General features: G+C 40.9%; 1 protein-coding gene across 1 annotated transcript in view; it reads right to left on the bottom strand.

The window, feature by feature from the left end:
* adgrl2a (adhesion G protein-coupled receptor L2a) overlaps nt 1-4,889 on the bottom strand; it is a 197,003-nt gene extending 192,114 nt beyond the window's left edge. The window contains exon 1 of the mRNA XM_085774490.1: nt 4,750-4,889. The gene's annotated coding sequence lies outside the window, so the exon portion shown is untranslated. The remainder of the gene's footprint in view (nt 1-4,749) is intronic.
* Nucleotides 4,890-22,832: the final 17,943 nt, after the last annotated feature.

Genomic DNA, 22,832 nt, shown 5'->3' with positions numbered 1-22,832 from the left:
TAATGCAGCGCAATCAATCATTTTGTATAAACACAAACATCTCCAGGAACAAAACTGTTTGTCAAAGAAAAAAAGAGTTTGCATGAGTTGACCTGAAGTTTTTTTGTTTTTTTCTCACAAAGCAGACACAGACGTTTTGGTACAGAACCATTAATTTCATTATTCAGATCTAGATCTACATCAAGAGAAAGAACAGTTGATCAGATACATACATAAAGTAAGAGTATACATGTGTACACATGTACACTGATATTTAAATTGTGGAAAAACCCCCAAAGTGCTGGAGGGAATTTCCTGTTTTTTTGTTTTTTTTTTGTTACTAATGCATCTTACGCTTATGCATCTCATACTTGTCCATCCAGTAGGCTCTGTATGTCCCTGCTACTGAGATGGCTTTACTAGTTCTATATACCACCAAAAGCATTAATACTACATGTAATTATAGACATTATTCATAGTATATGTGACAGAGTTAGGATTTGACAGTGACAATAACATAGTGACGGTGTCAGAGTGAGAACTACCAAGATATGCTGAACACATACTTCTACAGTCGCTCAAAATTGACTAAATGATTTGACTGGAGACGTTTGGAGGCATATACCCAGAAAATAGGTGGATTTCTGCTGCTCTACATTTTTTTGTCGCAGAGATTCTACATTTATCACTAAAAGTGAGACTTTCAAGGGTTTCACTATCAATGCTTAGATTCAGAAAGACTTCCCTCAGATAATGCTTCAACTGTGCCCCCACCCACCTTCATACATCTCAGCAGATATTTTCATAAGATGAAGTATAATATGCTTTTTAGCCTGACGTGTTCACGTTTAACATGGTGGATGGAATCTGTGGTGTTTCGAATAACTCCACTTCCTTAGGGGAACCATTTATACATCAAACAATACTGGAACCAGGAGAAGGCCTGACAGCCTCAGAAATAGGAATGTCAGACATCTGACTGAGGGTTTTATGCCAGTTTTCTGGTTGTACGGAGTTGTGTGGTTTGGGCCAGGGAATACTGAGGCCTCAGAGAGATTCAATACAGACATTTTGTTGATGTTCTCAGAGATGGTCCATTTGACATTTTGACACTACTTCTATTAGTTTTGTCTATTTCCACCACTGGCTTGTCAGTCAAAACCGAAGAAAAACTGGAATCTCAAGTCTGAATTTCTAATAACGGTTGATTAATCATGTGTGAAGCTCTCCCCTTAATTAATCATGTGACTATAGACCTTTTTAAAATAACCAATTATACAAAAAAGTAAAATAATAGAGGAACCGGCTGAATTACTTTTTCAAGACGGCCATGTTCTTTTCCATTAAAAATGACATTTGTGGTAAGTAGAGAGATTCATAAACGCAAGCAATTTCAAGAGTGGCTTCTTTTGGAAGCTTCACATGAAGATTTTGTCGAATGACAGTATAAAGATGAGTGGCAAAATTAATTTTTTACAGAAATTGACAGACAGAAAACCGAGATCTAGAGAGATTAAATCGGATCACTATGACAATGTCGAAAAAGGTCTCAAGTGTCAGAAATAGTCTCCTTAGATTATCTTGAGATCTCCCAAGAGGCTCCAGAGCTGCAAATTCTTCTAAACATCCCCACATAACTCGAGTCTGTTCGTGCTGTCAGTGATATCACTAGACAACATGCCTCTGCAGAAAAATCTTGCAGTCCCTAACAGCAAGTGCACGGACTGACGGAGGAGGAGGGGGTTGACCATAATCGTGCATACATTCTGAAATTACATACAAGGCCGCCATTCTAAAGCGCTTAACAAAAGGGCCATCCAGCGGCGTAGCATAGCATTGAAATGACAGTCCTGCCCTTGCTTTGTTTGACACGTCACAAGATGGCAACACAGTATCTCTTTAGCTCCTAGAGGTCACGGAGGATGGATGCACCACTAATCTCTGACACTCACTCTGGGATGGCGGGGGAAATCAACGCAAACTGGGGCTTTAGATAACTTTGCTATCCACCAGTGACCTCGAATGCGGAGACATCTCAAGGCCCGCTGTGCTCCGTCAACCAAATCCTTCTTACTGCTTGGTGACTTCAAACAAGGAGGCATTGCCCGCCCCACAAGGATAAATCCCAGCCAAGAACAGACTATATATTAATCTGATATTGTCGTTTTATTGTTTGGGGAATAATGCGGTGGAAAGCGATGATTGATTGGAGGGCTGGAGAGACTTTCATATTGTCAAATCGGTCCATTTAGAGATCTGTGGATGTTTCTCCAGGGGGCATGATCTCACAAATCCAAAGAACAGAAGTGTCATCATGTACAAGTGTTTCTGAGTGTTTCCGCTCAGTACTCAAGGATGAAAAGCACAAAAATCAAAGAAATGTTAACTTTGTGTCATCAAATACTAGATCGTAAATTATTCCGTGAATAAAATACTGATTGTTAAAATGTGTTTCAGCAGCATCTGCCATCAATATCACTTTTGTTTAACATGATTTAGGCATTAAATCACTGAGTACCAGTCACAAACTGAGCCTACAAATGTCTCCACTGCAGAGTCCGGTGGATGGACAAACAGTGACTGAATCTTGCACCGGCCCCCCCAAGAGGGAATATTATCAGGAAGGTTTGTGGTTTCATTGATTTCAGGGCTGCAATCATCCCCATCTGATGTAGTGGGCTGAGGGAGGATAAGTGAGGCTCCACAGTCCATGGGCCAGAGAGTGGGGAAGTCTGAGATTCTTCAGCAGTAACAATCTACTCTTCTCTCTACATGGGTTCAAAGGGTTATTTCCTGTAACCACTGGGTGCCGAATCATTGCCACTTTTTTTCTCAGCAACTGTCTAATTACACCATGTATATACTGGATGAGAAAGAAACCTCCAGATGCCCCCGTTTGCCCTGCCCTTCATCTTAAAATGTATGCTTCTTTCTTTTTATTTCTAAAATCTGTGGTTTCTGCAATTAGTATTCTGGTTTAAAATGGTTTATATTTTCTTTTTCCACTTTTGTCCAACAGAGCACATTCATAGGATGACCCCATTTCAATAGTCTTCATTAAAAAAAAAAACTGCATCAAGTACAAAACATGTCTAATGGCCCTCACTGGAAATTATCTCCGTACAACTCTCTAATGGTGCTGTCAGGAGTGAGTTTCAAACCATTAAGCAATTTGCGGTGAATCAGGGCACACGGAAATAAATTGAATTCACACTTGCTGTGGTTGAAAGTTCTCAAAGACAGATGGAGAAGAATATGGTCTCGCAGTTTTCCTGAAAGAATCAGCTCAAGGAAAACCAAAGCAACACCGTACTGGTTTTTGAAAAACTTAATGAATGATGATGTTAACTTCAATGGCCTTTCCTCTTTCTAACCTGCCATGACAGCATAGGCATTTCAATCGACCATACGAATACCAAAGGAAAAAGAAGGAAAACAATCCATTGTCTCTCTTCATCCTTCATTCATCATGCGCGTATTTAGGTTTTAGGTCAAATTTAATACTGAAAATAAGCTGCAGAAGCCCTCAAAACTTTGGGCGTCTTTGACATCTTTATGATTACAGGAGGTTTATATATAGGCTATATGACATCCACCATGAAAATAAACATGATGAATTAATCAGTTGTACTTTAATGGGAATGTATTTATGGCACCAAAGCTTCCTACGCCTGCGTGCTGGTTCGTGCCAGACCTCAATCCACAAACCTCTGGGAGCAGCAGGGAGGATCCTTATTTGTGTCCTCTGGCATTGTTCATCACTATTCTACTGTTTGTCAGTGACACAAAGGGAAGACGCTTTGGACATTTTTCTGCATAGCAACCTAATTTTCATCCAGGGAAATAACTATATTAAATGTTACTAAAAAAAAAGGGGACCACACAAAAACTAATTTTATGTAATTATAAAGAAACTAAGCTGCATTTCCTGATACAGGATTTTCATAGATAAATTTCCCCTCCAGCTGAGGTACTCCTCCATCAACATTATTATATTTTTGTTATCAGTATTGAACACTTTTCTCAGATGTCAAATTAAATGTTGGCCACCAAAACATATAATAAGACCCCAATTCTGCTAGCAAAAATAAATACTCGTAATGCAATTTAATATTCCGCTTAATACAAAATAAGTTCATTTTAATTAAAGATATCCACACAATTTGGGTTTCCTTTTTACTTTAAAATTGTTCCATCATAATAACGAAGTGGCAGAAACTTAAGAAGTAGAAAGTGATAGTTAAAGTTTATGGAAATGTTTCAGAAAATATCCTCCAAAGACAACGGTTAGATTATCGAATCTGTGTTTATAAAATCAACAGGTTATTTGACTTAACAAGTGTCATTTTAACTATATAAGAAATATGAGAAATATCAGGGGGAAAAAAGCAACACTATTGTAGATACAAAATAAAGGTACATATGCTACCTTTTCTTTGCAAGAAATATTCTAATTTCAAGGTTCTCATCCCTTTACCAGAACTACCTGCACACACTAACACATCTACAACAAGTTCTCACAGTTCACCAGCATCTTTTACAACACAGTGCACCAAAAGCAGCCAGAAGTCCATCATTTTATCTGCCCATCAAAGACACATGTGTGCAGCTCTTCAGTACTAATGAACTTCCTAAACTAACAGTTGTCACCCAGCTTGGTGGCAATATCACCAGTCAACACAAACAATCAATCCAGTCTGCTGAAATAACATTATAAGGAAGTGCCTCCAATTTATCTTTATTAAATCAATAGGGATTTGATAGCCTTACCTGCAGTGGAGTGCTTGGCCCAGTGTTGGAGCTGTAAGTGTCTAGTGCATTGGGACGGGGCGAGATCTCTGGTTCACTTGTTGTTTGTCGGGGATGGGGTAGTTTGCTGTGTGGCTGGAAGCGACACTCCTAAGGGCCCACTGTGAATAGAGGTCAGGATAATAGACACAGTCACACAACAAAGACTGATAATCCTGTCTCGCCCCACAGCTCCCGTGTTGCAATCAGACATTTTAAGAGCAGTTAAGTTGCAGCGAGGGGCAGCTGAATGAACTGCGGTTAGGAAAGACTCCCAGGGTCCCATTATGGACAGTAACCGGTGTCAATTCGCAGCAATTAGACCACTCAGATGTGTCAGTAGACAGGCCTCAAATTAATAAATAAATAACGTCGACCACAAGTGCTCGCTGATATAGCCTTTTGAGTCATTTGAGTCTCCCAGTGGTCTATTTCAGAGCAGAACACTTAGTCCTTCAAAAAGTGACGAGGTGTACCTCCTCTTCCCCACTTATCCTGGATGACCTTTGAGTGAAAATAGTCCTTAGTGAGCAAGTTACTTAAATCCGTTTCCACTGGTCATCAGGAACATTTGTTTAAAGTGGCACAGATCCTTTAATGCTGTTTTATTATCAGTACAAACTGCTGAGATAAACAAAACAGTTGAGAGTAAGCAGGACTACTGCTGCTCTCTTCTTTCCTGCACAACTTGAGCCAGGTCTGACATCAGCCTGAGCTATAACTTAAAGAGTTTATAATGCAAGAGTGAAGATAATCAATATAGTGAAGGCAGAGGGTACATTTATCGCCGAGCTGATGTTGCAAGCTGTTGTTGAAATGTACAGGCCGAACTTGTTCCTTTCTATAGGCCTTGGAGTGAAGAGAAGCAAAAGCGTAGCCTCGGGCTCACCACTGTGTTGCTTCTACAAAAACAAGGACCCACACAGTCTGTGGGACGCAGGCAGCCCTGAAGTTAGTCCTGTGTATTTGTGCCACTATTCATTCGATCAAGTGTTGCGAAATCAACACAGTATAGGTGAGTTTTTTCCGTTTGCTTTTCTATGCCAAAAAAAAAAAAAAAAAATGACAAAAGCCCTCTCCTGCTAAAGGATTTGGCAGCGGTAACATGGTAATGAAATGAAGCTATAAAGCCTATACTATTTATGGAACCTTTTTTCTCAAGGTGTCGTGTCTCATATTGCGGCCGTTTACTGTGAACAATGAAAACGAACACAAAGCGGAGGAGCCTCTGCATCTGACTGGGAGCACTCAATCAAGAGGAAGTCATTACTTCAGGATAAGGGGCAGCTATGCTTTGCTGCCTGACTTCAACTGAATGCCTCACCTTTCAGCAATGCATAAATAATGTGCCAACAGTCTTTGATCTGCTGGAGGTGATAACTTCACAAGCGTGTGGACACCTTCCATCCATAGAAGAGGCTCTGGCCTGTCCAAATATGTGTCAACAAGCATCACTCTCAGAGAAATGTACCGAGGAGAAGAATGTGAACAAAGAGAGAGGTCAAAGTAGCCACCAGGGCCGTAGCCAGGATTTTTGAAATACCGAGGTCATAGTCGTGGTGCGCGGGGGGGTGGCGTCAGAAATTTGGGCAATTTTATATTAAAAGGCTTCAATCTGGTGCACTTTGACAGATAAAAACTACACACATCATATTAGATTAATGCCATTTTTATGATATTATCATCACTAGTGATCATCCAGAGAAGACCCAACTTCACTGAATTCTGATGAGAACACACCACCTATTACAAACAGTAGACTAGCTCCTCATATTCGTAGCAGCCACAGAGTAGCAAAAATATTATATTATAAAGTTTAATTCCAGCTCGAAAAAAAATGGGGGTCTGAAATGCAATGTGATGGTCCTGGTTGTTAACATAAAGATGAACAGGTTTCTAGGGTGAAGTGTGCACTCTTTTTTACCATAGCTATAGCCTACTATTTTTGGGTGACTTCCTTCTGGAGCGTCAGCTGTGTTCCTCACTTTGAAACAGGCCCAGGAAGTTTGTTTGCTTTTCCTTATAGTTACCACAAACATACATCTGACTGCTCCTTGTTGCAGCAAATTTTGGTTGTTGGTTTGTGTAGTATTTCACATTTCTATGCATATTTTTTATGAGTAAAATATTGGTGTCAAACTTCATTTCGGTTGTATGGTCTTCTTTGAATGGGAAAATATGAAGAGGTCTAGGTGAAATCAAAATGAGCCAAAAACAGTTGTATTTGGATGGAGTGAATATTATGACACCGGCTATTAGTGAAATATAGCCTAATTAGTTTTCCAAAGGTCAAATTCCACCTGGACATACGTATCTCTGATAATAAAACAGCTGCAAAATTGCTCAGGTTCATTTTTTTTAGCATCTACTTTTACACAGTTAGCCTACACATTACTTATTCATTTGCCTGATATCCCATGATTCAAAGGTAGATTTTACTCTAATGTGATTTTTGTTAGTATTCTTACTAGGCAGAGATGAAAAATTTACATTTTCTACAGTAGCCTACTCCAGACATGTCTGTAGTAATCTCACAGGTCTTAGCTTTCTTTAAATAAATAAAAAAGACTGAAATAAAACTAATGGTTGCCTAAACTTTACACCGTATGCTCTTTGTTAAATCTGTCCAAAATTTTTTAGAAAAAATTTCACAGTCTTTGTTTGTGAAATATTTGTGCTCGTGCACCACATATGCTCACATCTTGTGCATCTCCTGGGGGCTAAGCCCCCCCGTCCTTAAAACTTAGTGACGCCCCTGTCTGTAAACATAAAATGTATCATGTCACTGTGCTTTTCACATAAAGTTGATGGAAGAATGGACAGTGCAGTAGATGCCCCCTCATATAGAGGTCTCTGCTCTCCCCCACTTAGCTCAACTAGTGCATATACAGGACACAGACAGTAAACGGCGCTGAATTGACCCTATTAAACAGCTGTTTTCTCCGCATACATGAGGTTCCGTCCCGAAATAATACAGCGCTTCAAGTGCACGTATGTACGAAACCTTTACAGTGTAACAACTGGTTGGAAAGAGCAGTTTATCTAGAGCCAACTCACTCAGTAGCCTTCTCCTCCATGCACGCAGGCTCCGCGACGCGCTGTATCGCTCGCTTTTTCCGAATGAATCGCCTTTTTTCCGCAACCAGTAAACAAACACCAGCGTACGTGAGGGCGTCAATAAACAAGAGCATTATAGGCCTACCGGAATTGTTGTTTGGACAAGAGAGGAGTCACTCAGTCACCTTCCATCTGTCCTCCCTAATACTTTGCACTTTTTTTTTTTTTTTTTTTCATTCATTAGGCCGAAAAAAATACCGAGGTCATGACCTCGGTGTCCTCAATGGTAGCTACGGCCTTGGTAGCCACAGGCTTAATAATGTCATGCCAGAGGAAAGAAAAACATGTTCACTGTAATTTCATTAGAGAAAAAGATGGTGATTTGAGAGGAGACCCTTGTCCATTATTCCTCTACTCTAATTGCAATTTAATAGTTTTCATGTAAAAGCATAATGTTGATGCATTCCTCAGTATTGTTCAATTAAATATATTTATTGATTAAGACGCATTAGGCGTGTAACCCCTGGAAAATATCATAATTTATTAGCATCATTATTATTATCAGATTCAAACAAAATCAGCTTTTTTCCCCTCAACAGAAAAGACAATACATTAATGACAACAGACAGCAGCTTTTGAGTGGCTGTAGTGGACATTGTGATTCCCCCAAGAAATCACAGAAGCCTGTAAAAGCCCTCTTCTGTGTCAGCAGGGCAGACTGGGTGACTGTTCCTGGACAGTCAGACATCCTGACACAGCTGAAAAAGAAAAAGGGAAAAAACATAGTAAAGCGAGCATACAAAGCACTCCTCTGAGAGGTCAAAGCAAAGACAAGTCCCTCTTTCAGACAAAAAGAAAAATAAAAGCCTGTGTGTCTTTCAACACTCCTGCTTTAGCCAAAGTGCCCAAACTGTGTGAAATGAAGGGTCACAATGTAATAATGGTGATATTAAAAACTGTTATAATTGCCTCTCATTTCCATTTCAGATTTAAGCTGCGAAAATACAACCAGTAATGGCCCAGCCCTCACAGAAGCAATTTATTTAATCCTTATTCACTGCTGTGAAGTGGTGAGGAGAGTGAACACAGAGCAGGGGGCACTACTGAAGTTCTGAAATTTTTGCTTCATATATTCTTCTTTTTATATATTTCATGGCACAAATACTCAGTTTTTAACGTCCAAAACTAAGCAGCATAATATTTTGTAAGACTGTTAGCAGCTCTAGTGAAATGTCTATACAAGCACTTGTATCTTTAGTTCTCTCCATATTACAACGAATGAGGCTGAAAACAGTTTGGGTTTAGCCCAGGGAACTTATTAGCCGAGTCTCCCTGGTGGGTGGACTTCCAGGGAAAAAGGAAAGGAGGCTCTTCTTCTTCACAGTTGGCTGTAATGCCATGAGCATCCTCTGCTGGTAAAGAAACACTTCAAACACCCAGCCCCTAATGAAACACACCAGAGAGGCACTATACTAATTAATACACAACCTGCATGAATAACCCATATGTGTATACTCAGTGTTCAATCTCACATTATGATCACATCTTACACTGCAGAATACACTAACGAACACATACATAAACATGGGGGAATAGTGGCATCGGCTGTATGTATTGTCATGATGTATGCAGATGACAGCATATAAAACATCTGTCTATTTTTATGCAGTTTTTCTTTTTTTCAAATGAAGACAACAGCTGTAGAGGCAGGGGAAATAAAGGCAGGCATAATGTATGAGCCCTCCAGTTAGGATGTGCTAAATGTAAATAAAGAAAGAGAGCACATCACCATTACACTGGGTCAGGTGAAAACCTTGCAACTTTTATCAAAGAGGTTCCTTCAAAACTAACTATTAAGTCTCATTATTGATTATTCTCGTAATTATTCTCTTTTATTTTAGAAAATATGCCCACGACAATATCCCAAAGCACAGGAAAATGTCGTCAAAGGCTTCTTTTGTTAACTCATCACCCAAACACTGCAAGACATTCAGTTTAAGAGAACAGCATTTGAGAAGCTATAGCCGATAATGAATATAATATTCACTGACACAAAATAACCCTGTCAATGGGGATTAATCAACTAATTTGTAATGACATATAACATACACAGGTCTCCACATATTGTGCCTATGGCTTGAAATTTTGTATTATTGCCTAATTAACAGACATATTTGTCTAGTTTGTTTGTTACTGACTGACTGATAACTTGGCCGGGCCATGGGCTTATCATACATCTGTGTGTATGTTGGCCATGTAGACATTTTTCCACCAGTGAGAAGAAAAAAATAATAATACAACACTGTCAGGCAACGAGTGGTCTGCTTTCCATACAACCCAAATGTCTTGGCTGAAGGTCCAAAGCTACTCAAAGCAGGAACACACTCTAACTCACTGTCAACTTCTAGCTCTAATCAGCTTCGTCAGATGTCACAACTTTGCCAAAGAGCAATTCCCTGAAATCAATCATACGCCACTGACAGGGACTAGTTTCAAAACTATTTTGTTTCAATATTTAATTTTTCTAAAAAAAACAAAAAACTGCTGAACTGAAGAAAATACTCCAAAATATATATATTTTTAAATGGTATAAGGTAACACCTGTGAACTAAAAACAAGAACAAGAATCAGTTCCAGTTTTGCAGCTGCTGCAACACATACTGTACTGTCTTCCCAAAAGCCATGGCACAAAAGCTGCCTGGGCCATAAAACAGATCTCAGGGCCTATGAAAAACCACCATGTGGGTACAATAATAACTTATTGTCCACAGATACATGGGCTGTAGCAGTAATCTTCGGATCTCCTCAGTGAGGAAATATAGATACTTGTAAAAGCACTGAAGGGATTAGGCAGGGTTTTCTACCTCCTGCGGTACATGGCCCGAGTCATGCTGAGAGGAGCTCTGTGGAAGTCTGTTAAGGACAGAGAGGATTTGACCTAGCTGCTGCATTATTCTGATATGACCCAAACAAAGCCACCAGCATGAGACCCATGTAGGGGGTTCAGTCTCTTTCTGTCTCTCCTTCTTCCTCCTTGCAATGTGACAAATATATCAAAATAGAACAATACAATACAATACAATACAATACAACCACAGTAAAATTAAGAAGCAAAAGTTCATAAATTGTTGATTATGTGAGCAATTAATCCAATATAGTATAGGTACCTTTTAAGCTCTTACAATTTCATATATGTGGTGACATGAACTCACTAAAAAGACACACAACGCAAGAGTATTATTTAAAAGAAATGTACGGCAGTCCTTTGTACCCTTTTTTCTCCTCAGACCTATTAGTTCACACTGCTGATGTACACATACAGCCATTAACCCTCTCAGTGATTGTCCTGAGTTAATTCCTAATGAAAAATAAATTGAGTTGCTCCCTACACTTTCATAACATTTCCTCTTCAGAATAAATGGGCCCCTTTATGAGAAAAGACACACTGTTGTTAATGATTTTATAAGCAGGGAGCCCACCTGACATCCTGTTTTCTATTACTGTTCTTTATTCAATTTGCAGGGCGCTCTGCAGGTGACCTAACCTATAAAAGGGCACTCCAAATTAAATTATCAGAGCTCCTTGAAATTTTATAAATTCAGAATCGGCCTCACAGAGGGATCTCATACCAGAAACTAATGGCTTCACCTTTAGCTTTGCATAAATCAATTGCACCAAAGGTTAGAACGCATCATGCCAGGCCGTATCAATGCAGTTTTTAACATCATAACATGTAGTAATTTTGGAAGTGTGAATGGCAGGTGTATGAGGTCATGTGCAAGAGACTTTGTATGTTTGCATGTAGAAACCCACATATGATTAAATAACTATCTTAAAGACGGACACATAAAATAAATGTGTGCAACAAAAAGTAACATTTATATAAAAACTATAATATGACCATATTCTTTTATTTACAGCTCGATAACATATGAGTTTTGAGGGTTAATACATATCAGTTCAGCTCAACAATAGAGTTGAAATAGTTAATTTATTGGGAACAAATCGGTAACAATAATTGATTAATCTTTTTAATCAAAATTGCTAGGGAGTCTGTGACTAACTGTGAATTGAATATCTTAAATATCTACGGTTTTGCTTGTTGACATACAAGACAAGCCATTTGAAGAACAATGTTCATTTTCCCTCATACGTAAATAAGATTAAACCAGATGAAATCAATTCATTAAAAAATAATCAACAGATTAATCAACACTGGAAGTAACTGTTTGTTGCAGCCCAAATGTAGATAAAATGCGCAAAAGAAGAGAATCCAAAGATTTTTCAAATTGTTAAATGTGATCTGGGAGGAAATACCATTATAATACAAGGACTGAGTAAATAAATATGTGTCATGATTTTTATTTTTCATCCAAGCAATTAAATCTATTTGAATACAGCTTAGGGAAAAAGAAAAGAAAAAAAAATGAATATAAAAGCAATACTGATCATTTTATTTTGTTCATTTGTGGAAAGTGGGAAGCTCCGTCACCACAATAGGATCCCCTTTATCCTCGAAAGAGCATGAGCTCTTTCCAGTGTCATTTTGTTCCAGTCGGTAACCTAACAAGAGGTTGGTGGCACAAAAAAAGGCCCAATCAGTAACACTTGTTGCACCTGAGAACATGGAAATTTTAGACTTCTGTATGAGAGAAAATGGAAAACATTGTCTTGTAAAGAAGTCAGGAATATGTATAGGATCATTCAACTGTGTTCAATCTGAGTCAGGACAAATGCTTTTATGAAGCAGTCAAGCGTGAAGGAAATTCATTTGTAAATTGAACCCGATCTTTGGAGAAATTGCTCCCTTTTCAAATTCAAGTCCAGATGTAGAATTGACACAGAACAAAGTCTCTGTCATATATACAGCTGTGCAGGGAGTGGCATTATACTGTATATTATTTCCGTATTTGCAAAGTGCACAAAATGACACAGTCTTTTTTGCTGTATACAACTGCTGCAGGGGTTTGGTAGGACAATGACCAGTTTTCTAAATAAAAAAATGTATAATATTAGGCTATATTGATTTGATGTTAAAAAAAATGTTTAAAAACTATTTTATAGAGTAACAGGAAACATATTATGTCCAATCATGTAAATGATTTGTTCTCTTCAAGACACCAGAGAGATACAGAAAGAGGATCATGAGGTCCCCTGGGATTGGACGGTGGAAAATAAAAAGGGATCATGTATGGACGAAACCAATACTTAGCAGAATGTACTTAATAAATTACAGTCCATTATATGTGGATTACATCATCTTGGATTTATTCAGTATCCATATGATAGTTCACTAACTTTTGAGACAGCAACTCCGTTTTTACATATATTTTTAAAACTATAAAATAACATTAATACCGCAAATTTAATTTGAAGATTAGTAATATTTTTTTAAGATTATATTTGATATCTCAGTTGAACCTGAACATACATGTAATAGAATGAAGTAAAGAGAAAAATATCAGTGTTTTAGGGACAGCACTAGTGCATGTATCAGGTTTAGATAATTTAATGCAGAAGGGTTTGTGCTGATTAAGATCATAATCACCATGTTGGTCAATAACCTTGTTTAGGCATTAAACAGTCTTCTCTTGAAAACTTAGACTCGGGTAAAGTAGCCGCCAGAAACAGATGAACAAATGCAATGTATTGATTATCCATCTACCCACACCCCCGTGAGACCTGACTACCTGACTTTTCACTTTACATCCGTCTGCCCAGGCCAGCTCATGTAGTGAGTGCCAACGTTGAATAAATTACTTGAAGGCAGTCCTGAGACATCTTACTTATGAGAACAGGACAGAGACGGATGGACAAACCAAAAACATACTGCCCTCACACTAATAGACATAGAAACTGGAGAAATATTCTCAGCATGACTCTGTACCAGAAAAGCCAATCACTGTAATTTACTTACTTGAACTTGCCAAACAAGTTAAGGTTAACAAAAATACTACTGAGCACTTTTTTTATTGTAAATGCACAGCACTTCCTCCTCTCAACTAAGGGAAATAAAACACCTTTTCATTATGGACTTTGTGTTGGTCGGTTGCACAGAACACCCTATGTCCAAACTGCAGACCGAGACAACTGACCCCATTTCACTTCCTCATAATCACACGCAGGAACTTTGATCTGAGGACCCACCCAATTACTTTTACATTTACGCCAAGTAGTTCCAAGTGTGTTATTAAAACATGCCAGATATTTCCAGGGACAATTTAGAGACTAGCGGCTTCACTGGCCTTGAGTGCTCCTGTCTAACAAATGTGAAACCACGAGTGACCTGATGAAGAGCTGGCAGGCTTGGAACCTTGTCCACTTTATATTAATTCAGAATAAAGTTCAATTTTTTTATTGGGAGCAGTTACAGTGTCACGAGTCTTTTTATCCCTTTTTGATCACATTTTTTGGACTCAGCACCTGTAACATGGATGTGCGTGTGTCTACCTCCCCTGGCCTTCAAACCCTGCAACTTTTAAGATGAACTTTGACCAAGGAATCACTGTTTGTATGCTGACTGTTTGGCTTTCTAACATTAGTCTGTAAATAGCATGTAGGCTTTTGGACTTTGTGGGTCAAAAGCTTTTCACAGAAACAGCAGATGAAAGTTTTCAAGATCCATATCCTTAAAACTGTGGTGAATTTCAGACCTGTTATCTGATTCATTGTATTACTCTGTAAACACAGCATTTACTGCTTGATGGCAATGTATATAAGTCAAATGACTTTTTACTTCTTGTGTGTACTGTTAAATTTCTCTAAATTGTCTTCACAATGAACTTTAAATCATTTCAGTTTCATTTTAGACTTGCAAATGAAGCTGAAAGAGTTGATGACTGTGAGAAAAAAAGGTACAAGTGATAGACTCGATACTTAGAGTAAGTTATATAACAATGAAGCCCTTGACACTACATATGACAGCCCTGTGGCACACTCCCCTGCTGAAGAGGAAAGTGCTGTCTGCTGCTTTCTTCCTTTTGTCTGCGTGTGGGAGGAAGCAGGCACTAACCTGAGTCCTGACCACCAGGCAGCTGCTTCAACCCAGAGTCAAACCCCTGTTGTCCTACTAAATTTCAGCATTTATGGGAATAGTACAGTGTGTAGGTGGTGAAGACACATTTATGGCATACTGTAACACACTTTGACATCACAAGTTCTGGACTTTCTGTCTGCTTTCACATCAATAGTAGTGCCAGTAAAGAAGCATAAACTAAACTTCACACAGTATCATTTTCAGCCAGAGAACGCTGCTGTTTTCGGTGAAAAGGATTTAAAGATCCACTAAACCAGGGGTCTCAAACTCAAATGAGCTGGGGGCCACTGCTGGCACTGTCATCTCAGTGGAGGGCCACTAAAGTTTTCAAGACGAATATAAAAAAAAAATCACAAATATTTCTGAAAACGGGGTCTATTTTCAAATATTGTACGGTAATTAGGGCTGTCAAACGATTAAAATTTGTAATCCTTTAATTTCCTGAGTTAATCACATAGTATTTTTCTTTTTTGCTTGAAATACCAGCAAGATGAATGGAAAGCATAAGAAACATCCAGATCTGGACGTTTCTTATGCTTTCCATGCTTTCCAAATACCATTTTCATGGTATTTGGTATTATCAGCTGTCAGAGAGAGAGAGCAGCCTCGTTTGGTGACAAGAAGAACAAGTTCTCTAGTGTAGGAACATGAGGAGAAAAAACATATGCAAGTTTTCTGCATCATAAGAACCCCCCCCTCCCACACGCGCACACACACCACCCCCCTCCACCCCTCCCTCCCTCCCTCACCAGCTGAATGAACGGGAGATTGGGGGGGGGGAAAAACTTGCTAGTCGAAGCGGCAGCTCTACGTCGCGCACAACCACAACAACAGCAACAGCAACAACAGCAACATGTTGCAGTGGATTATCAGTGTTTGTGTATGAGACACCGGGACCACGGGGCAGAGCGACTCCTCACAGTGCAAATGCACGATGGTCGGTGTGACGTGCAGAGCAGCAGGACGACTCCTCAGTCCATGGGTTTCATGTCTCAGACCGGATCATGTGAATCCAGCTGCAGAAATATCCGGGGGACGGGAGCGTCGCGCTAACCGTAGTAACTCACACACACAGACATGCACACACTGCCTACCTGTGATCACGTCTGGAGAAGGCAGCTTCTCTGTTTCCCCAAACTACGAGCGGCCCGAGGTTAGCGCATTAATTGCGCATAAAAAATAGGGCCGTTAAAAGCATTTTGCATTAAGGCATTAACTTTGACAGCCTTTCCTACTTTTCACGTCAAGACGCGGGCCAGATGTAGGGGGGCCGCGGGCCGGATGTGGCCCCCGGGCCGGGAGTTTGAGACCCCTGCACTAAACACTCTACCTGTGCAGCATAGAATGAAATAATAACAACAACAACAAGCTGGGCAATGTTTTTTCCTTTTGCTACTAAAGACAGATAACTCCCTCTGGGGTTGAACTTACATTCATTAAGTGACCTGACTTAAATGAATAAGAAAAATATTTCTGTGTATGTGCTGAATGTGTAATTAAACTATGTGTTTGCTAACAAGCTGACCACATCAATCTGAAATGTAGACTAGCCTATATGTCAGTTTTGTTTCCACTACTGGATTCAGATGCCCCCACTGTGGGTAACAAGTCACTTAATAAATGGCTAAAGTAATTACACATTTAAAATGCAGTGAAAATGAATACATGTGAATCATTGCCTTTCAAATTTAATTTCATCCTCACAAACATAAGTGGTGAGAAATCGCCTCCATCTAGCCACACATTAACTGTAGAAGAGATTTGTTTACAAATGAGCAGGATAAAGTACTGAAGCAATTTGCACCAAATTTGGTGGAGGCATGGCCATGGACCAGGGAAGACATAATAAAATGTTGAGGTATTTATCATTTAAATATGAATTTCATTTTTACCTCTTAAGTCTGCTTTTGTGGAGGTCTTAACTGTGTCTGAGCGCATCCTAGTTGATTTATTAGTAGTCACAAACCCTAATATCAAGCTCTCCACAGAGGAAAAAAACATTCACTAACTGGTTGTTTTCCTCTTGTAAACAAAAGACACACAAAAAATGTAAAATTAAACATGGTTGGCCTGAGCCTGATAGATACAAGGTTCACAAAATGATAATGCTTGTTAGCCTACTTATGCTACAAAACAGGCGTCAATTTTCTCTATTACAAAACAGGACACAACTATGCATCAACATTGTCCAGCTGTTGGTTTACTGACTGTAGCTCATAGACTGTAAACAGGGGGGGGGCAGAGGGGGCGGTCGCCCCCCCCCCCCCCCCCGTGGCCCAATTGTTGAAAAACGCGTGCTAAAGTGCCCCCTGGGAGCCAAAACGTGCGTTAAAGTGCCCTCTTGGAAGCCAAAATGTGTGCTAAAGTGCCCTCTAGGAGCCAAAACACATGCTAAGTACTCTCATGGGGGCCAAAACATGTGCTAAAGTGCTCTTTAGAAGTCAAAACGCGTGCTAAAGGGCCCTCTAGGAGCCAAAATGCGTGCTAAAGGGCCCTCTAGGAGCCAAACGCGTGCTAAAGGGCCCTCTTGGGAGCCAAAAACGCACGCTTAAGTGCCCTCTAGGAGCCAAAACGTGTGCTAACTACCCTCTAGGAGCCAAAACGGGTGCTAAAGTGCCCTCTTGGGAGCCAAAACACGTGTTAAAACAGGCCAAATCGACGTTTTGTAGTCTTAACGTATTGATATTATAAAACAGGCCAAATCGACGTTAAAAAAGACCAAACGCACCATGTCGCTACAGTCTCACTCTTGTCATTTTCTGAAACTTGGCAGCCCTGAAAAGTGCCCTCTAGGAGCCACATCTAGGAGCCAAAACATAAAAGTGCCCTCAGGGAAGCCAAAACGCGTGCTAAAGTGCCCTCTTCAGTGGCGAGGACGCGCTAGTATGTGCCCTTATTTTCCTTTTCGCCCCTGCCCTTCAAAAAGTCTGTGCACGCCACTGGTAAAAGCTGTAGCTGCACGGTTGTGTTAGCTAGCTAGGCGGTTAGCTAATGTAGCCACGGTGGTGGCATGACACGAAAATAAAACATTCATTCATTCATTCATTCATTGTAGCAGCTTAGCTAATTTAGTCATGCCTTGGACAAACTAACACCACGCACAACAACTTTCTAAACTTGATCTGTCTTGCAGGTCACTCTTCTTTTGAGACGCGGTTTATATAATGAATCCAGTGGAGAAACATCTGAAGGTCTAGGACCGCAGTTTTAGGACCGTTCGATTTACGTCACAGCGCCCCGACACCCCCAACGTTCGGAAGTTGCTGCGTTAAGGGGCGTTCACACCGGACGAGATAGACGCGAATGGAGCGGCAACTCTACATTGAAAATCAATGTAAATGGCGATGACACGCGATTCAGGCGGAGGCGGCGCAAATGGAGCGTCTGGTGCGATGAGACGCGGCGCGAATGAAGCGGCGCGTCTGAAGCGGCGAGAATAAAGTTGAAAATATTGAACTTTTCAGGCGGCATCGCGCCGTGACATCCAATCAGCGACGAGTTCAAGCCGACGACGTCACTTCTCTGTACGGTTGTTTACACTCAGAACAACATGAAGGAGAAGCTAATTGTATTTGAGCTGTGTGTGGGCACCGCTGCCGTCTTCTACACAGAGTGAAAACACACACACACACACAGTGAACCCAGACAGGACGGCAGGTGGTTTTCCGGTGTTTCTGAGACTTGTACAGCAGTAGTACAGTGCAGCAACGGTGGTGATATCAGCCATGATTGACGTGGAAAGAGAGCAGGTTGAGATCACCGGTTTTCAAATGAACGGGCGGAGCGTCTAGCGCGAATGACGCGATGGACGCGAATGATCCAAAATGACCAAGCGGCGCGATGGAAGCGTCTGGCGCGATTATATTCGCGTCTATCGCGTCCGGTGTGAACGCCGCTTTACTATGGAAACGGTCTCCGCTTTGAGTTTGAGTGGTTGGACAACGAAGAAAGGAGCTCTGTCGGCGCTACGGGACACAACTCTCGTAATACGGTAAGCAGTTGGCATCATTCACAAATTATGCGCACGGTAACAACGAAAAATTATTATATGAGCCTTTGTATGTGCCAGTGTAGCTAACAAAACTAGCAGTGCCCACCGTTTAATAGAGAGACAGCACACAGCAAGTTCTCCAACTTTCCTCTCGTCTGATTGTAAACAGTTAGCTAACTTACATTGAATTAGCTTAGCCTACCTGTCCAGCAGAAAAGCAGGCAACCTCTGCATCCCTTGTAAAAATCTTTCTCCCTCGTTAGTTCTGTCCACCTGAGAAAAGCTAAGGTGATATTTACTCTCATTTTATCCCGTCGTCGTCGGTCATGGAGTCTTTTTCTTTTCTTCGGTGACGAGGTTTTCCTCTCTGTTACGGGGTGTTCCCACCAAACGCGATGAACGCGATTGAATCGCGCGTCAAATGAAATCGCGTCGCGCTAGACGCTCCAGTTTTGACGCTGGTTCAATATGCAAAAAACGCCTCGTCGCGGCATCGCGTCGCGCGACGAGCCCGCCCAAACAACAACATTTCTCCCACTATTTCATTCTCTGGCAGAGATAACCACTATTGCTGCACTGTTCCTGTCCCTGTAGATGGGAGAGGAACAGCGGTGTGTGTCTCTGGCTGCAGGAGGAGGAGGAGGAGACAGCTCCGTGAACTACTGTGTGACTGACCGCCTGTTGAGTGCTTTGGGACGGGGCGGCCGGCTCGCAGCGCCCGCTGGTTGAAAACAGCAGTGATAACGGGCTTTCAGGTCCGAATCTCCAAATCAGAAACGTTTGTAACAGCACCGGAAAAGCAACAGTGAAGAGCTGTGGCTTTGCAGCAGCTAATGGGGATCTGAATAATAAACTAAACTAAACCAGAAAACTTCTAATATTGTCAATAGACTCGCTCTGACTAAGCTGCCAAGGGAACACCAGTACGTCCGTACGTCAGCACGTCGGTGACGATCTCAAAGCTGATAGGCTGTCGCGGCGCGTCTTCACGCGAATTCGCCGCAAAAGTTCAATTATTTCAACTCGAGCGATGAAGCGTCATCGCGCCGGGCGACGCGATGGAGGCGATTTTTCGCGGCCAACGCGTCCATCGCGCCGCGCTATCGCGTCCATCGCATCGCCCGGCGCGATGACGCGACTAATCGCGTGTTTGCATTGACTTTACATGTAATCTCGACGCGCGATGAAGCGTCATCGCGTTTGGTGGGAACACCCCGTTACAGGGCAAAGGATGTGTGTGTCCCTCCATTTAAAGTGAATCAGAATCACTAGACTAGAAAGAGTGCTAAGCAGGTTCAAATCCGACCGGCGCATTCACAGGCACAGCTACCTCTGGTTGCTTCATATTCACCGTCTTCCGTAGCACGGCAAATTCAGGTAAAACGCGAAAGACGGACCAAGTTTGTCCCATTTTGGCAACCGCATTCAAAGATGGCGACACAACGGTTTGCATTTAGGGTCAAAGGTCATTGAACCTGAACTCGGCACGCGGACTCACTGCGCCCCCTGCTGTGAATTGGCTACACAGGTAAATTATTGTGCCCCAAAAGAGAAATAAAATACAGAAATAAAGCAATGGAGGCTTGCAGAGTGATATTATGGTCTAGATCTGTTGGAGTACCATATCTTTGGGCTTTTTAGAAATATACCTAAAGTTTTAAAATGGATTTAGTGTTGTGATATAGGCTACTCTTTATGCCATGTTTGTGAATCAGCTAAGTGAATCTACCTCCTATCATTTTACAAGCTCCTAGTGTGTCTTGTAGGTTCCTGATGGGAGAACGTATATGAGTCATTTAAGACAAAGTAAGTTTGTTACCACCTCATACGCAGTTTCCCTCTAGTAACAAATGTGTCTCTAATTTCCTGTGTCAGATTTCATAACAGATCACTGAGTATGCAAGGTTACTAAGCACATCTCATCTTACCCATCACACAGTTTGCTTAAATATGATGTTAAAAGTTGTGTGGCATGCGCTTTCTTGTGCAGCAGGCCCGTTTATATTGTCCTGTTACATCAAATCAGTTTGTAGCCTTCTTGGCCTCTAAATGTACAGTTTGAATCACCCAAGCTGACACAAATGGATTTTAAGGTTTCTTCTTCACTGGTCAGCCAAATAGCTTGTAAAAGACTTGTGAAATCGTGGTGATTTGTTGACTTTATAAGAGGATATTCTTGATCCTCTTATCTTCCCCTGACCAAATGCTGACATACAAAAACGACAAAATCTCATTTCCAACCAAAATTGAAGTTACTGCCTTTTACCCTTGCAATGCTTAACAGGTGATTCTTTTTTCAGTTTTAGGACTGATAATCCTTCTGAATGAAGCACAAGCTGTTTTTATAAGGCACCACCACCTATACTCAATGTTGCGGGGTTCTCCACACACACGCTCACATACACACACACATACACAGTAGCTGGCATCGCCGAACCGGAGCAGAAAGCGCACTTTTTCCTTGTATGCTGAAATATTCAAGAGCTCCAAGTTTATGAGACAGTTACTGCCATCTGCGTCCCAGCGTTCAGTCCTCCCATCATGGCTGAACATAAGGCCAACATCAGAACAGATACGTGTGAGAGGTGTCAAAATAAATTCTCCAGTGTACTCTGTATTGCAAATCTCAATATCGCCTGAATAGCACAAACAACACTCTTCGTTTGCTTTCACAGTCACACACACACACACACACACACAGAGAAACCCACGCAGAATACTAGTGCAGAGTCAAAATTTCCATATCCATGAGAGAGGGAAGCAAAAGAGGAAACATTTACACAAGACTGCCTCCACACAGTTGAAGAGATCCTTTAGGTGTCTTTTTTTTTTTTTTTTTTTTTTACAATGTCATTGTGGAGCAAGCAAGCTCCTGTGAGAGCTTTACGAATTTCTCCCTAAATGAGAGATTTCCTGAGACAAAAAAGCGGAGGAGGAAGGGTGCAATCAGTCCAGGTTTGTTCTAGACAACATCACTTCCTTCCTTACCGTTAGGCAAGTGTCAGAGCGAGACATTCAGATGTGGTTTTCACCGAGCACTTTCCCAGGACAGTAATGCAGAGCGGTTCTAATGGTGTCATTCAAAGCAGCTGCCTTTCTCAGGAATAAACTGAACTGAACGCCTTGCCTAAGCAATTCACACCACCTCCACACACTGCAATACAGTCAACAAAGAACTTATCTTCCAAGTGAAACTATTCATCAATGAATGTGTTTGTGTGCCAAAAAGTGGAAGGTAGTTTGAAAGACCCACACCTGAATGGCCACTTCTCTCTTTTTGACTCTTGTCACTGTTTCACATTTGAAATAACCTGTTTCCTAACTGCCACTGCCGGTTACAGTCTACCTTCTAGTATTGATATTCATGGGTGTGGTGGAAATAGCAAAACTGTAAACATCTGCGTTCACGATGAGTGGCAGAGGCTTTTAGTAAAGATGAACAACACTGCGACATTAGGTGCTTCAGCTGCTTCTCGTAGCTTTGGTCCATGTGATTTAGTTACCAAACAAAACCATCTAAAAGCCCAGCCCTGCTCATTTCCCTCTCAGAGAATGGGGTCATTAGTCCATGGCAGGTGTCAAAGTGCCAAAAATGAGACGTGTTGTTTTAGCGCTTATCATCAAAGGCACACTGAGAACCTAACTGCAACACAAAGGGCCCAACAGTTCTGTTTATACTGGGTATTTTATACAACACCACTATAATAGATAGAAATACAATGTTGTTTTAAAGATTGATCACCGTTTCAGAGGAAATGTATGTAAGAGCAAACTGTTAAAATAAAGTAAGAAAGACAACAAACTCTTTTATTCTGCAATATAAATGCTTTCACTGCCACTTTATTTTCTTTAAATTTGAACAAAGTGTGATTCATAGGAACTGTGTGTGACTGGGGAAGATTAAGAATATGGATGAAAAGACACTGCACTCAAGAATCTGCATTTTATTATTCTGTATATAAACTGAAATTCAAAGGCTCG

The sequence above is a fragment of the Trachurus japonicus genome, chromosome 4, assembly GCF_045865225.1.
Source record: "Trachurus japonicus isolate A0001 chromosome 4, Traja_1.0".
Lineage (NCBI taxonomy): Eukaryota > Metazoa > Chordata > Actinopteri > Carangiformes > Carangidae > Trachurus > Trachurus japonicus.
This window is presented reverse-complemented; position numbering and strand designations above follow the sequence as displayed.